The sequence below is a fragment of the Lepidochelys kempii genome, chromosome 8 (genome assembly GCF_965140265.1).
Source record: "Lepidochelys kempii isolate rLepKem1 chromosome 8, rLepKem1.hap2, whole genome shotgun sequence".
In the NCBI taxonomy this organism is placed as follows: Eukaryota; Metazoa; Chordata; order Testudines; family Cheloniidae; genus Lepidochelys; species Lepidochelys kempii.
The window spans coordinates 10,967,461-10,984,077 of record NC_133263.1 but is presented as its reverse complement, the minus strand read 5'-3'; positions in this window follow the sequence as shown (position 1 = coordinate 10,984,077).

Here is a 16,617-nt window from a genome sequence, read left to right as displayed (position 1 = left end):
AGAAATTAGATTAATCAAAACAATTTGAAAGGGCATTCGATGCACAGAATGATGGTCCACACTAGATGATGCTCTGGGGAGAGCTTTGTTTCAGTTTATTTTTAACTGATCTGAACCTTTAATGTTTGCTCTTTGTCAGAGAAAATAATCTCTCCTGTGAGTCTGAGGTAGACACCATATTAGACTTGGGGATCACGGTGTGGTTTCTTGGGTAGCCAGGGACACTCTCATAAATAAAGTGCTCGCTTCTGAAAGATATTGTACTTTACCAAGTATCTCCCAAATGAGCAAAGTCTTGCATCCAAACAACGAGCCCCTTCTACATCTAGTGCAATCGCTCTCCTCGCTTGGGCCATTATAAAAACACCAGGTTGACTCAGGGATTATTCCCATCTCATTTTACTTAAAATATGGATTCCATTTGGCTAAACAAAATGAATGCAACAATCATTCCAGAAGCTATGCATCTTCACAGTTTATTTTGACAATCTGCCTCTCCTGCTGAGCTATGACCCAGTTCTTTGTTTGCTCACAAATAATTCTTTCATTACTTTCCCCCAAACTCAGGATTGCAGGTGCCTCGAGAATTTCTTCAGCTCAGGAGCCCAAAGAGAAGGGTCTGACTCTGAAAGGAACTATTTAGTATCAGTTTCCCTTGTGAGTCATTCTGTCAGACTCTGTATTAAACTGAGCCAGAGAAGAGAAATGTAGCAAAATAGGAATGACAAGAGAGAATATTTCTTGTCTCCAGCTCAGTTGAAGACTGGTGCACATAGAATTTGTATGTGTAACTCCTTTGCCTCATCTTCATTAGTATACCTCTCAAGAGTTAAAGCTGACTATGGAGACACAATCAGATACCCAATGAACTTTCTCCATACCTCACTGTTGGTTTTGAGAGTCAAGCTAAGCTGCAGGCGTGAACTAAACAGGTCCTAGTTCTCACTAATATTGTCCTTTTCAAATAGAACTACATTAATGCAAACTAGGAACCTTTAGTTAGCGCCTGCAGCATCCACATGGGGAGTTACGCGGGGAAGTTACAGCGCTTTGGTATGCACTGCCATTCACACCCCGTAGTCTGAACTGCGGGACAGTGTAGACAAGCCCGAACACTGGCTTTTTTGTGTGTGTCAAACACAACAAATATTATGATGTATAAATGATGGCCAGGGAGTCATTATTAGTGACCGGTCACCATTAAAATAAGCCTTTTGTTTAATCGTTGCTAAATTATCAGTAGTTAGTAAATTGGATTTTCTTTGTCTACCATGCTTCCTACATCACAGCCCCATCTCAAACAGTCCCCCTACATTGTCAATCTCTCCCTATGTGTCCTTGTGTATTTTTTTCAATACTGTCACCAGCCTCATGCCAGTTTCCCAAGCCACTGCCCCCTCCTCATACAAACCTCTCTTGACCCCCCACTTCTTCCATAGTTCAGATTAACTTTTTCCTTTGGTCTCGTCTACCCACGAGTTGAACCTCTTTATCTATATCGGAATAGTTACAGGGGTAACAATCATATAGTTGTGAAGCTGCTTATACTGGTATAGCTATACTGGTCTCAGGGACCTTTATGGTTGTATAAGCATGTTTACCCTAGGGGCTTGTCTCTGCTGGCAAGTTTCTGCAGAGCAAAGCAGCTTTTTGCGCTCAAACTGCAGAGGTGTACACACTGCCAAGCCCCCACGTTGTGCGCAGAATCTCCTCAGTTGCAGCGCTGCAAAAAAACCCCACCTCGACGAGAGTCGTGAGGCTATTTGTGCAGACGCTCCCGCGCTCTATTGCCAGTGTAGACACTTGATTGCTTTCTGCGCTGTAATTGGCCTCCGGAGCTGTCCCATAATGCCTCTGCTCACTGTTGTGAACTTGGCTGCCCAGGAGACATGCGCCTCTCCCCTTTCAAAGCACCAAGCCCTTGGGTGCTGTGCTGATCTGCTCCGGGACACAAAGCAAACCATAAATGGGGAATGCTCGAGCTGCTGAACACAGAAGCAGGTAGGTGTGTGTGTGTGTGTGAGTGAGTGAGTGAGTGAGTGAGAGAGATTGCTGTCCAGAGAACCCAGGGAGGGAGGTGAGGGCTGATGTCAGGGTTTCCCCGTCCCCCTGCCTGAGGACTGGTTGCTTCCTGCTGCTGTGTGAACTTACAAGACAGAATGCTGACACACTCGCTGTCCTAGAAAACACACTGTCTCTACCCCCCCCCCGCGTACACACACACACACACACTCACTGTCACACACCCTCCCCACTTCAGTTGAAAAGCAGCTGGCAATGTAGTGGCATGCCCATGGAACAGTGGGATTGGGAAACCTGCATCACGCGATGCTGTGCCCGCCCCATGAGGCGTTGCAAACCCTTCCCAAAGCACCCTGCGGCCAGTTGCACAGTGGGATAGCTACCCACAATGCACTGCTCTCTTTGCCGTTGCCAGAGCTGCTAATGTGGATGTGCTCCAGTGCCACAAGGAGCACAGTGTGGACACGCAACAGCGGTTTAACTCCAGCGGTTTAATAAAAGTGGTATAGCTTGTGGTGCAGAAACTTGCCAGTGTAGACAGACCCTAGGTTTGTACCCATATAACGGTCAGTAAAAAAAAAAAGAAAAAAATCACACCCGAACCAAAATAGTTATACTGATATAAGATCTGTGTGCAGAGCAGACCGCTGGTCTCCTATCCACTCTCCTGCTTCAGGGAACTTTGTCCTACATGTAAACCAGCTGCAAACCCTCTAATGCATAGAAAAGACATGGGAGAAGTGGTGGGGCCTGGATGTGATTATAGAGAATAGCCCTCTTTTCATACTCTTGAGATGCTGATTGCTTGAGTGATTAATTAGTTCACAATGAGTGGGAGAGTAAATTACAAACCACTTTACGGCTAATTTACATTTTCTTTTTATGGTGGAAATTAGACACTGTGCCTTTAAAGTAGTTCCTTTTAATGCTTGCTTTCTGGCACTGAAAGTTCTAACATCTCAGTTCCCTCTTGCAACACAGACAGCACATGTAAGCAAATGTCACACACACACACACACAAATCGCTCCTCATCTTCAAGAGAAAATGAACGAGAGAGCCAACGTCCATCCCGAAGCACGGCGCCTAGTCCTATGGGGGTGGGTTGGGGGTCAGTTCAGCCTCCCTGTCTATTCCACCCTGGGCCTGTCGGCCCAGAACTCCAGGAGAGTCTGCGTTTTCTAACGTAGACACTTGAACTCCAGGAAGGCTCCCAGACAATCATCAGAGGTAGTGATTTACAGCCCTCTATTGAAAACCGTAGTCCTGACTCTGTGCTCTCATCTCCAGTCATCAAAATACAGACCCCTTATGTACGTGGCCCAGTGTTTCTAAATAACGCTACTGGATGACTCCAACGCAGCTTTTCGTTTCTGCCTGAGAATCTTGCTTCAAAACTGAAGTTTCTATTCTGATCCTAGGTTTCAGAGTAACAGCCGTGTTAGTCTGTATTCGCAAAAAGAAAAGGAGGACTTGTGGCACCTTCGAGACTAACCAATTTATTTGAGCATAAGCTTTTGTGAGCTACAGCTCACTTCATCGGATGCATTCAGTGGAAAATACAGTGGGGAGATTTATATACACGGAGAACATGAAACAATGGGTGTTATCATACTCACTGTAAGGAGAGTGATCATTTAAGATGAGCTAATACCACCAGGAGAGCCGGGGGGAAGGGAGAGGGGAGAAAACCTTTTGTAGTGATAATCAGACGGAAATGACCCACCTTGATTATCACTACAAAAGGTTTTCTTCCTCTCCCCCCCCCCCCCCCGCTGCCCCTCTCTTTCTGGTATTAGCTCATCTTAAGTGATCACTCTGGTTACAGCGTGTACGGTAACACCCATTGTTTCATGTTCTCTGGGTATATAAATCTCCCCACTGTATTTTCCACTGAATGCATCTGATGAAGTGAGCTGTAGCTCACGAAAGCTCATGCTCAAATAAATTGGCTAGTCTCTAAGGTGCCACAAGTCCTCCTTTTCTTTTTCCAACTGTAAAGGCAGGACTGGTGCCAACAGAAGCACAGATGAGGATGGCACGGGATGGTATTGCCACCCTTACTTCTGCGCTGCTGCCTGCAGAGCTAGGTGCCTGGCCAGCAGCCACCGCTCTCTGGCCACCACGGTCAAGGGGCAAGGAGTGGGGCTGGCCTGCGGGGTGAGGCCACGGAAGGGAGCTTGGTGCAATGAGGAGGAGGCAGCAGGGCCTGGGGGGATGGATGGGGAGGCAGTGGGGGCCGGGGGCACCAAAATACAAGTTCACCCAGGGCGCCATTTTCCCTAAGACCAGCCTTGCTCTTAACTATATAATCATTTGCTCCAAAATACATCACTCTATCTGTCTTAACACTGTCACACTCCCCGGCTTCAGTGATCTGCTTTTAATCTTCTAGGCCATTTGTGGGGAGATTTGAGGCGGGTTCTCTTCTCATTTTTCAGGGCTTCTTTGAGCTGCAAGAAGGGCAAGAGAAGCCCCTGGCATATTTGTTACCTAAATCTTGCAAAAGAGCTTGTCCACAGGTTCACTTTTGAGCCAGCCCTCTGTAGGTTACATTATTTATATAGATCTTTTTTTGAAGTACAATAGGAGATAAGAAATGAGATTAATCAAAACAATTTGAAAGGGCATTCGATGCACAGAATGATGGGCCACATTGCATGATGCTCTGGGGAGAGCTTTGTTTCAGTTTATTTTTAACTGATCTGAACCTTTAATGTTTGCTCTTTGTCAGAGAAAATAATCTCTCCTGTGAGTCTGAGGTAGACACCATATTAGACTTGGGGATCACGGTGTGGTTTCTTGGGTAGCCAGGGACACTCTCACAAATAAAGTGCTCGCTTCTGAAAGATATTGTAATTTACCAAGTATCTCCCAAATGAGCAAAGTCTTGCATCCAAACAACTTTAGAAAAGCTATTACCAGCAGGACAGTGGGGTGGGAGGAGGTATTGTTTCATGATCTCTGTGTGTATATAAAGTCTGCTGCATTTTCCACGGTATGCATCCGATGAAGTGAGCTGTAGCTCACGAAAGCTCATGCTCAAATAAATTGGTTAGTCTCTAAGGTGCCACAAGTACTCCTTTTCTTATTCTGATCCTAGATAGTCTTCCATGCCTGAGACACAGTAGGAAGTAATACACACAACAGATCAGAGTTCATAGTTGTACCTTAATTATTATTGCATCCAGGGTGGGTGGGCTGGGTGTTGATTTGTGTAGATAAGCAGGGCATTAGAGATTAAAGGAATATACGGTACATGATACAGTTAGCAATGAATCTGTTTGTATTACATGAGACATAAAATTATGCTGCTCTACCAAAATATGTAAACAGTGTAAAATAAACTCTGATGGAAGGTGATTCTCTGTTGCCAGAAAACCCTTGTATTTTAAGATTTCCTGGATGTGCTTATAGTGCTGAAGAGAAGCCAGAAAACCTGTTTGGGGAATTAAAGTTCTTCATATAATAACTATACATAGGCTTGGAAGGATTCAATTTTTTACCCTTCAACTTTGTCATACACACCCAAACTGATGAAAAAAATATTTCCATCAATAATAATCAAAATATACAGATAGGCAAAAGAAGACAATGCTGCTTGAGAACTCACTGAAGTTTGGTTTCAGAATGTTTACTTTGTATGTTTTGAATGTGATGTTGACAATTTGTGTTTGAACAGTTACAAAGTTGAACTTTTTGAATCTCAACATTTACTGTCATTGAAGAAACAACGAGGAGTACATGTGGCACCTTAGAGACTAACAAATTTATTTGGGCATAAGCTTTCGTGGGCTGAAGACAACCTGGCACTGAAGACTTATCTGACCCTGCCCATAATTCTCACAACTGTGAAAAAGTGTTAAAAATAAATATTGCTATCTGTCAAAATTATAAACAATAAAAATCAAATTCTCTCACGCCTAGCTATATAGTGATTGAAGTGAGGCCAAAGGAATAGTGAAGATTTTATTATATCAGAAGGAGTTATTTGGCAGAATAAAGAAAGTTTGTAATGGAAATATTGAAGCATTCTTAGCTAAGAGCAATAGCCAACAGGGAAGGTATGTGACCATATAGGGTGGGATTGGCTAAAGCACTCAGCATTGACCCAGCTCTGCTCCCTTTGAAGTTAATGAAAGTTTCCCCATTAACTTTAACTGGCAGAGAGTTAGGCCAATGCTTGAATGCTTGAAAAGCCCACCAATACTGAACAGTATAGGATGTCATCATGTGTTAAGCAACCTACTTCCCTAGGTCTGAAGCCAATTGAGTTAAGTAGAGTCATGCCAGTTGGGAATCTGGCCCATTACCATTATGTACAAAGTATACCTTCTAGTTCCCACTAGTTTTGCAAAATGTGTTCTTGCCTTTATCTTACCTAGGGCCCATCCCAGCTTCTACTGACTTGTAGAAGTTGGTTCAGGCCATTAGCAGATTCAACTATGGGGGACAGATATGCAAAGGTGTTTAGCACCCAGAAGTCCCCATTGTGACAATTATGGCCACATCCCTGAGCTCAGTTGTGGTTGCTGAGCTCTCCTGAAAATCTGCTTCTAAGTCCACAGGATTGCCCTACAAATACCAGTGCAAATCCTTGTCTTCAATGGGAGTTGTAGCACCCAGGAATATGGCTGAATTTGGCCCAAAGAGTTTTGATTAAAATTACTCACTTACAGTTGTTGTTCTTCCTTGGTATGAAATTGATGCTGTTGAACTCAAAAAGTTGTGTTTGAATAACAGCATATCTTTTAGAATGCCATCCACAACTGATTTAAAGGCAACAAGCACTAATGAATTTACCACTTCCCTTTGTAAACATTTAATTACCTCACTGAAGTTGAGTCTTAAAAGTCACAAGGGGCTATGACTTAAAAGTCACAAAACACCATGGTTAAGGTTGCATGTGCCTGTGTGCATATGTATTACAATAAAGAATTTAATTGCGCATTCACATACTCTAAGATATGAATCTAAGGCGATCAGATGATATTATATTTTACTATTGAAAATAGCATGCAATCAGGTAATTAAAGAATGAAGAAGAGGGGAGAGTTAATATGGTGGCATTATAATTGCTGAACAGTAGAACCCAAGTGTTCTATTTCGTAGTATTTTGCAATGAAGTTTAATTTTCAGTGTTTTGAACGAAGTGAAGCCACATTTTGCAATACTTTTCTAGCTTTCTTTGTTTGGCATATAATGTCTCTTTTTGTTTTAAGCTTTGCCTGCTCCTTACCATAGTGCTTTGCTTGGGATTAGCAGAACTCAGTATTGCATACAGAAAGAAACTGCCTGTCCTGTATTTCTTTTAGGAATGAAATATCCTAATCCGCTGTATTCAATTTGCATAACTCTTGTACTATCTGCAGTTGCCAATATCCTTCTGGAAAACATTAGCAGACAGCCTCTTTGAAAATAATAAGGGGATTCAGTGGCAAAAATCTGCTTCAAAATTGGGGGAGATAAAGGTAACCCCCTTCCAAATGATTACTTGTCTGTGAGAAATGATGGGTCCCCTCCCGCCCCGCATCTCTGAATATTGGCCCTGGGAGATCACTCGGCACTGCCATAATCCTGATCATAATGTGACTATTTTATTTCAAAAAAATCGGTGCAAGTATAATAAACTCCTTGGCATTAGTGGGGGGCCACAGCTGCTGCCATTATAGTAAAACAAAACCTCTATAGGCCCAATGGTGATGTTAAGCTCAGCCCTGAGCAAGGGGTAATGTGAAAGCTGCACCAACCCAGGAGCATCACCAGGAGGCACTGTGAGTTAGAGATACCCCTCTGAGGCACAATTCTTCCCTTGCTTCGTTGCTCCCCAAGGGGTAGCAATTTACCACTGGAATAAGCCAGCAGTAAATTACTGCCTACCTTTCCTTCCACCAGCTCAGCTATTCTGACCAGTGAATGGTGTGTGCGAGGGGAGCAGTGCACCTTGGCAGAGTAGCTGAACCAACATGGGGTGCGTGTGTGTGTGCGTGTGGAGTCATTTAGTGCATGCTCTGCCTATTCCACACCCATTTGTTCTTGGGAGTAGCCTCTCTGAGGATATGTCTACACAGCGTTTTGGAGCTTTGAAGCCTAGGGGATGGGTCGGCTTTCAGCCTGAGCTGCAACTTCAAAATGCTGTTTACACAACTGTTCTTAGAGCACAAGCGTGAGCCCCGCTAAATTCTCTAACCTGAGGCCGTTGGCCCAGGCTGGGAAGCTCACTCCAAAATGTTGTGTGGACAGACCTTACGTGCCTGGATCCAAAATCTGGGTGGCCCATCTGAGACGCAGAAAGGGGCAAAGGGGGATCTTACAGGAGCCAGTCACTCTCTTGCATGGGAATGTAGCCAGAATCACAATCTAGCCCTACAATGGATTTATGATTCGACCTTGCTTATTCACTTTGGATTGCTCCTTACTCTGGCTTCAATGGGACCACATAGAATAAAGTACAATTTAACATAGCAAGAGAATCACACCCTCAGTTCCCAAACTGTAGTCCAAACATTTGCCCATCTCCTAAAATATTAATGTAATCTAACCACAGAGAGACTGTATCATCTTCAAAAGTTCTGCTACCTTGGGTAGCGAAGAGTTTTTTAAGAAATGAGAAATGTACCTCTAACAATAGTTCAATTTAAATACCTCATGTGTCTCAAAATGCTGCAAATTCACACTTAGGATAAGCAATTTTCATTCTATTGAATTTTTTGACGTTTGATTTTGTAAAGCATGTAATAGAAAACTGTACCCATTTACTCATTGCAGAAGCCAGAAACTTCAAAAGTTAATGCAGAATTATTTTTAGTGTGTATTTGAGTTTATTCATGCTGAAAGGTAGTACTTATCTTTTGTAATTTTACAGCAGTGATTTGAATAAAAACATGAGTATAGTTCCACTTTAAATGCCATGTGACATGTGGGAGCAAGATTAAATCTATCCCAAGATGCCAAAATATGAGATTTTTTTCACAGTTCCCCAGGGATCCACTTAATATTTCTGAGTGCTCATATTTGTGATGGGACCTATACATTTATATGTGTAAAAGTGCAAGTATCCAGTCATCTCCCGAGGAAGCTCGTAGAAGGAACGTAATATGAATGGGGAGAGTTCAGCTGTTGTGACCTGCACTGGATGTGCCATGTTTGTCTTTCTTCCACAGGACAGAAGCAACTTTGTCTGTACAAAGTGCAAGCTGGTCTCCATATTGGAAGAGAAGGTTCAAGGTCTGGAGCAACAGGTATCGACCCTGCATTGCATAAGAGAAATTGAAGATTTCCTGGACAGACGTCAGGATATGCTTCTACGGGCACAACGTTCTGAAGATTCAGAGCAGGCTGCACAGCGGGGACAGGAGGACGGTGAAGAAATTTGGCAGCATGTGACTTCCAGAAGAAGAAAGGGAAGCGTCCATGTACCAGTAACCCAGATACAGGTAAGTAACTGTTTTCATGTTCTCTCCATAGGTACTAATGTGGAGAGTGGACTAGATGATACATCTGAGGGAAGGGAATAGAAGGATACTCCGCCGATTGGAAGGCATGAGATGCACTGTCCTAGAGTTGGGGGTTCCACGACCACCGCTCCCAAGAGAAGGATGCGGGTGGTGGTGGTCAGGGACTCTCTCCTCAGGGAGACTGAGTCATCTATCTGCTGCCCTGACCGGGAAAACCGAGAAGTCTGCTGCTTGCCAGGAGCTAGGATTCACGACGTGATGGAGAGACTGCTGAGACTCATCAAGCCCCCAGATCGCTACCCCTTCCTGCTTCTCCACGTGGGCACCAATGATACTGCCAAGAATGACCTTGAGCAGATCACTGCAGACTATGTGGCTCTGTGAAGAAGGATAAAGGAGTTTGAGGTGCAAGTGGTCTTCTCATCCATCCTCCCCGTGGAAGGAAAAGGCCTGGGTAGATACCATCGAATCATGGAAGTCAATGAATGGCTACGCAGGTGGTGTCAGAGAAAAGGCTTTGGATTCTTTGACCGTGGGATGGTGTTCCAAGAAGGAGGAGTGCTAGGCAGAGACAGGCTCCACCTAAAGAAAAGAGGGAAGAGCATCTTCACAAGCAGGCTGGCTAACCTAGTGAGGAGGGCTTTAAACTAGGTTCACCAGGGGAAGGAGACCAAAGCCCTGAGGTAAATGGGGAAGTGGGATACTGAGAGGAAGCACAAGCAGGAGAGCGTGAGAGGGGAGGGCTCCTGCCTCATACTGAGAAAGAGAGACGATCAGCGAGTTATCTCAAGTGCCTATACACAAATGCAAGAAGCCTGGGAAACAAGCAGAGAGAACTGGAATTCCTGGCACAGTCAAAGAATTATGATGTGATTGGAATAACAGAGACTTGGTGGGATAACTCACATGACTGGAGTACTGTCATGGATGGATATAAACTGCTCAGGAAGGAAAGGCAGAGCAGAAAAGGTGGGGGAGTTGCATTGTATGTAAGGGAGCATGCTCAGAGCTCAAGTATGAAACTGCAAAAAAACCTGAGAGTCTTTGGATTAAGTTTAGAAGTGTGAGCAACAAGGGTGATATCATGGTGGGAGTCTGCTATAGACCACCGGACCAGGGGTATGAGGTGGAAGAGGCTTTCTTCCGGCAACTCACGGAATTTACTAGTTCACAGACCCTGGTTCTCATGGGAGACTTCAATCATCTGATATCTGCTGGGAGAGCAATACAACGGTGCACAGACAATCCAGGAAGTTTTTGGAAAATGTAGGGGACAATTTCCTGGTGTAAGTGCTGCAGGAACCAACTAGGGGCAGAGCTCTTCTTGACCTGCTGCTCACAAACCGGGAAGAATTAGCAGGGGAAGAAAAAGTGGATGGGAACCTGGGAGGCAGTGACCATGAGATGGTCGAGTTCAGGATCTTGACACAAGGAAGAAAGGAAAGCAGCAGAATACGGACCCTGGACTTCAGAAAAGCAGACTTTGACTCCCTCAGGGAACTGATGGGCAGGATCCCCTGGGAGAATAACATGAGGGGGAAAGGAGTCCAGGAGAGCTGGCTGTATTTTAAAGAATCCTTATTGAGGTTACAGGGACAAACCATCCCGATATGTAGAAAGAATAATAAATATGGCAGGCGACCAGCTTGGCTTAACAGTGAAATCCTTGCTGATCTTAAACACAAAAAAGAAGCTTACAAGAAGTGGAAGATTAGACAAATGACCAGGGAAGAGTATAAAAATATTGCTTGGGCATGCAGGAGTGAAATCAGGAAGGCCAAATCACACCTGGAGTTGCAGCTAGCAAGAGATGTTAAGAGTAACAAGAAGGGTTTCTTCAGGTATGTTAGCAACAAGAAGAAAGTCAAAGAAAGTGTGGGCCCCTTACTGAATGAAGGAGACAACCTAGTGACAGAGGATGTGGAAAAAGCTAATGTACTCAGTGCTTTTTTTGCCTCTGTCTTCACGAACAAGGTCAGCTCCCAGACTACTCCACTAGGCAGCACAGCGTGGGGAGGAGATGACCAGCCCTCTGTGGAGAAAGAAGTGGTTAGGGACTATTTAGAAAAGCTGGACACGCACAAGTCCATGGGGCCGGATGTGTTGCATCCAAGAGTGCTAAAGGAATTGGCGGCTGTGATTGCAGAGCCATTGGCCATTATCTTTGAAAACTCATGGCGATCGGGGGAAGTCCCAGACGATTGGAAAAAGGCTAATGTAGTGCCCATCTTTAAAAAAGGGAAGAAGGAGGATCCTGGGAACTACAGGCCAGTCAGCCTCACCTCAGTCCCTAGGAAAATCATGGAGCAGGTCCTCAAGGAATCAATTCTGAAGCACTTAGAGGAGAGGAAAGTGATCAGGAACAGTCAGCATGGATTCATCAAGGGCAAGTCATGCCTGACTAATCTAATTGCCTTCTATGATGAGATAACTGGCTCTGTGGATGAGGGGAAAGCAGTGGACACGTTATTCCTTGACTTTAGCAAAGCTTTTGGCACGGTCTCCCACAGTATTCTTGCCAGCAAGTTAAAGAGGTATGGGCTGGATGAATGGTCTATAAGGTGGATAGAAAGTTGGCTAGATTGTTGGGCTCAACGGGTAGTGATCAATGGCTCCATGTCTAGTTGGCAGCCAGTATCAAGTTGAGTGACCCAAGGGTCGGTCTTCTGGCCGGTTTTGTTCAATATCTTCATAAATGATCTGGAGGATGGTGTGGATTGCACCCTCCGCAAGTTTGCAGATGACACTAAACTGGGAGGAGAGGTAGATACGCTGGAGGGTAGGGATAGGATACAAAGGGCCCTAGACAAATTAGAGGATTGGGCCAAAAGAAATCTGATGAGGTTCAACAAGGGCAAGTGCCGAGTCCTGCACTTAGGATGGAAGAATCCCATGCATCGCTACAGACCAGGGACCGAATGGCTCGGCAGCAGTTCTGCAGAAAAGGACCTAGGGGTTACAGTGGACAAGAAGCTGGATATGAGTCAACAGTGTGCCCTTGTTGCCAAGAAGGCCAATGGCATTTTGGGATGTATATGTAGGGGCATTTCCAGCAGATCGAGGGACGTGATTGTTCCCCTCTATTCGACATTGGTGAGGCCTCATCTGGAATACTGTGTCCAGTTTTGGGCCCCACACTACAAGAAGGATGTGGAAAAATTGGAAAACATCCAGCGGAGGGCAACAAAAATGATTAGGGGACTGGAACACATGACTTATGAGGAGAGACTGAGGGAACTGGGATTGCTTAGTCTGCGGAAGAGAAGAATTGTAGGATTCATACAGGGTTCATGCGCTTGGCAACATTCAGGGTACACCCGGAGTGTTGTGTAGGATCTGTGCACACACAGCTCCTCTCAAGGGCATGAACCTTGGAATCTCACCCAGATGACATGAACCATGGGAAGCCTCCCAGGACTGAGCTCAAGGCCCAAGAGCAAAAAATGCGGTAAATAAAAATTGGTAAATAAAAATGTTAAACAAAGCCAGTGTATTCCTTTTATCTGTTGGAGAATGTAATGCGCGGGGGAAAAAAAAGAATAAAGGGAAGGTGGAAAGCTGACAGGAAAAAGTCCGTTGGCAGACCAGCCTGTTTGCTTGCTTAAAGCTTTGTGCTGTCTTGTATTTAAACCGCAACAAAGAATGAGGGGGGATTTGATAGCTACTTTCAACTACCTGAAAGGGGGTTCCAAAGAGGATGGCTGTTCTCAGTGGTAGCAGATGACAGAACAAGGAGTAATGATCTCAAGTTGCCGTGGGGGTGGTTTAGGTTGGATATTAGGAAAAACTTTTTCACTAGGAGGGTGGTGAAACACTGGAATGCGTTACCTAGGGAGGTGGTGAAATCTCCTTCCTTAGAAGTTTTTAAGCTCAGACTTGACAAAGCCCTGGCTGGGATGATTTAGTTGAGGATTGGTCCTGCTTTGAGCAGGGGGTTGGACTAGATGACCTCCTGAGGTCCCTTCCAACCCTGATATTCTATGGTTCTATGATCTCCCATATGCAGAGAGGCAAAAGTAACTTCTGATCCAACACTGAGTATAACTTTCAAAAAAAATTTAAGGAATAAATAATTTATTGTGTTTAAAAATGCTCTCTTTGGGTCCAAATGCCTCATCTGAAGTATCAGCATCAGAAATACAGAGGAGAGAACTAAGTTTTTAGGTAGAATTCTGCAGATCTCCAGTTAAATGTTTCACCTGGAGCTGAATGAATAATTTGCAGATATCTGATGAATTCAGCCTCTTTTTTTGTTCTCAGAACATCCAGGAGCAGATTGCAATTTTCTCAAATTATTTATGGCTGGTCAGATAAGTTTCATTTTTTTATTATTAATATTTTTGTAAAAAGAAAAGGAGTACTTGTGGCACCTTAGAGACTAACCAATTTATTTGAGCATAAGCTTTCGTGAGCTACAGCTCACTTCATCAGATGCATTCAGTGGAAAATACAGTGAGGAGATTTATATACACACAGAACATGAAAAAATGTGTGTTATCATACACACTGTAAGGAGAGTGATCACTTAAGGGGAGCTATTACCAGCAGGAGAGCGGGGTTGGGGGGAGGGGAGAAAACCTTTTGTAGTGATAATCAAGGTGGGCCATTTCCAGCAGTTAACAAGAACGTCTGAGGAACAGTGGGGGTGGGGGGTGGGAAATAAACATGGGGAAATAGTTTTAGTTTGTGAAATGACCCATTCACTCCCAGTCTCTATTCAAGCCTAAGTTAATTGTATCCACGTATTGGACAGATACGTATATAATTGTATATACATATTCTTTTATGTAGAGACTGTCCAGTTTGACCAATGTACATGGCACAGGGGCATTGCTGGCACTTGGTGGCATATATCACATTGGTAGATGTGCAGGTGAATGGACAGTCTGTACGTAAAAGAATAAATGGACACAAATCAGATGTCAAGAATTATAACATTCATAAACCAGTCGGAGAACACTTCAATCTCTCTGGTCACGCGATTACAGACCTAAAAGTCGCAATATTACAACAAAAAAGTCGCAATATTACATTCAAAAACAGACTCCAATGAGAGACTGCTGAATTGGAATTAATTTGCAAACTGGATACAATTAACTTAGGCTTGAATAGAGACTGGGAGTGAATGGGTCATTACCCAAAGTAAAACTATTTCCCCATGTTTATTTCCCACCCCCCACCCCCACTGTTCCTCAGACATTCTTGTTAACTGCTGGAAATGGCCCACCTTGATTATCACTACAAAAGGTTTTCTCCCTTCCCCCCAAGCCCGCTCTCCTGCTGGTAATAGCTCATCTTAAGTGATCACGCTCCTTACAGTGTGTATGATAACACCCATTTTTTCCATGTTCTCTGTGTATATAAATCTCCTCACTCTATTTTCCACTGAATGCATCCGATGAAGTGAGCTGTAGCTCACGAAAGCTTATGCTCAAATCAATTTGTTAGTCTCTAAGGTGCCACAAGTACTCCTTTTCTTTTTGCAAATACAGACTAACACAGCTGCTACTCTGAAACCTAATATTTTTGTGTTCACCAATGAGAAGCACTCAGAATTACAGTTTGGTTTCTGCAGACACAACTGGATTACTTAAACACTTAGAGCAAGAGAATGGGCAGGCAAATGACCAGAGCAAAATCATTTGAAAATGACAGCAAATATGTGCAGAAAAACCTTTTGTAAAATTGCTCAGCTCCAATTTCAGCCCACAAGAATTTGCATCTAAATTTTGTACTTGGAGATAATCCAGTGTGCATCTGATGCTAGAAGGAGTTATGCTATAAAAATAATGCTAAGTGACTCATTATGCTAATGAGGCTATCGTTATGCAACAGATAAAACCTGCAACCATTTTACCTTATTTTCTTTGTATGGTTTGCAAATTGTGTATGCTGGTATTCAAGATAATATGGGTTGCCCCCACCTACGGGCCTATACTTGTATTTTTGTGGAAGGCTTTCTTATAGAGCAAAGTGTGAATTGACTTTTCAAAGTATCTGTCACAAACAAGTGTCATTAATAGTTGTGCTACATGATTCTTTTATAACAACATTTAAGGGGAAATCATTCTACAGTGTATTTCTTGTCCTAATTTATTTCCTTACTGAGAACATTTGGAAGGAGTTTTCCAGATATGTGAGTCCTAATGAATGAGCTTCTTTGCATTTGTGTGTTTACTTCACAATGAAATCTCTTAGCCTCCAAGCCAGACTTGACATTTTAAACTGTATGGTTGCTCTGGAGCTTTGGAGGGAAAGATTTACAAGGGTAATTCATTGTGGCAGAACAAATTTAGAAAGGACCAGAAAAATTTGTTTTGAGAGGCCAGTATTTACATATGATGCTTCCCTTTCAGTAGTTTATAGAAATGTGAGATTTAAAAGACCTGCCTGTGTGGCTGCGTCAAGGTTCCTTCCCCACTCTGAACTCTAGGGTACAGATGTGGGGATCTGCATGAAAGTCCCCCTAAGCTTATTCTTACCAGCTTAGGTTAAAAGCTGCCACCACCAAAGTGTTACACAAAGAACAGGGAAAGAGCCCACTTGGAAACGACTTTCCCCACAAAATCCCCACAAGCTCTACACCCCCTTTCCTGGGGAAGGCTTGATAAAAATCCTCACCAATTTGCATAGGTGAACACAGACCCAGACCCTTGGATTTTAAGAACAATGAAAAGCAATCAGGTTCTTAAAAGAAGAATTTTAACAGAAGAAAAAGTAAAAGAATCACCTCTGTAAAATCAGAGTGGTAAATACCGTACAGGGTAATCAGATTCAAAACATAGAGAATCCCTCTAGGCAAAACCATAAGTTACAAAAAAGAAACAGGAATATACATTCCATTCAGCACAACTTATTTTATCAGCCATTTAAACAAAACAGAATCTAACGCATATCTAACTAGATTGCTTATTAGCCCTTTACAGGAGTTCTGACCTGCATTCCTGCTCTGATCCCGGCAAAAGTATCACACAGACAGAGAGGACCCTTTGTTTCCCTCCCACTCCAGCTTTGAAAGTATCTTGTCTCCTCATTGGTCATTTCTGTGCCAGCGAGGTTGTCTTAGCTTCTTAACCCTTTACAGGTGAAAGGGTTTTTCCTCTGGCCAGGAGGGATTTAAAGGTGTTTACCCTTTATATT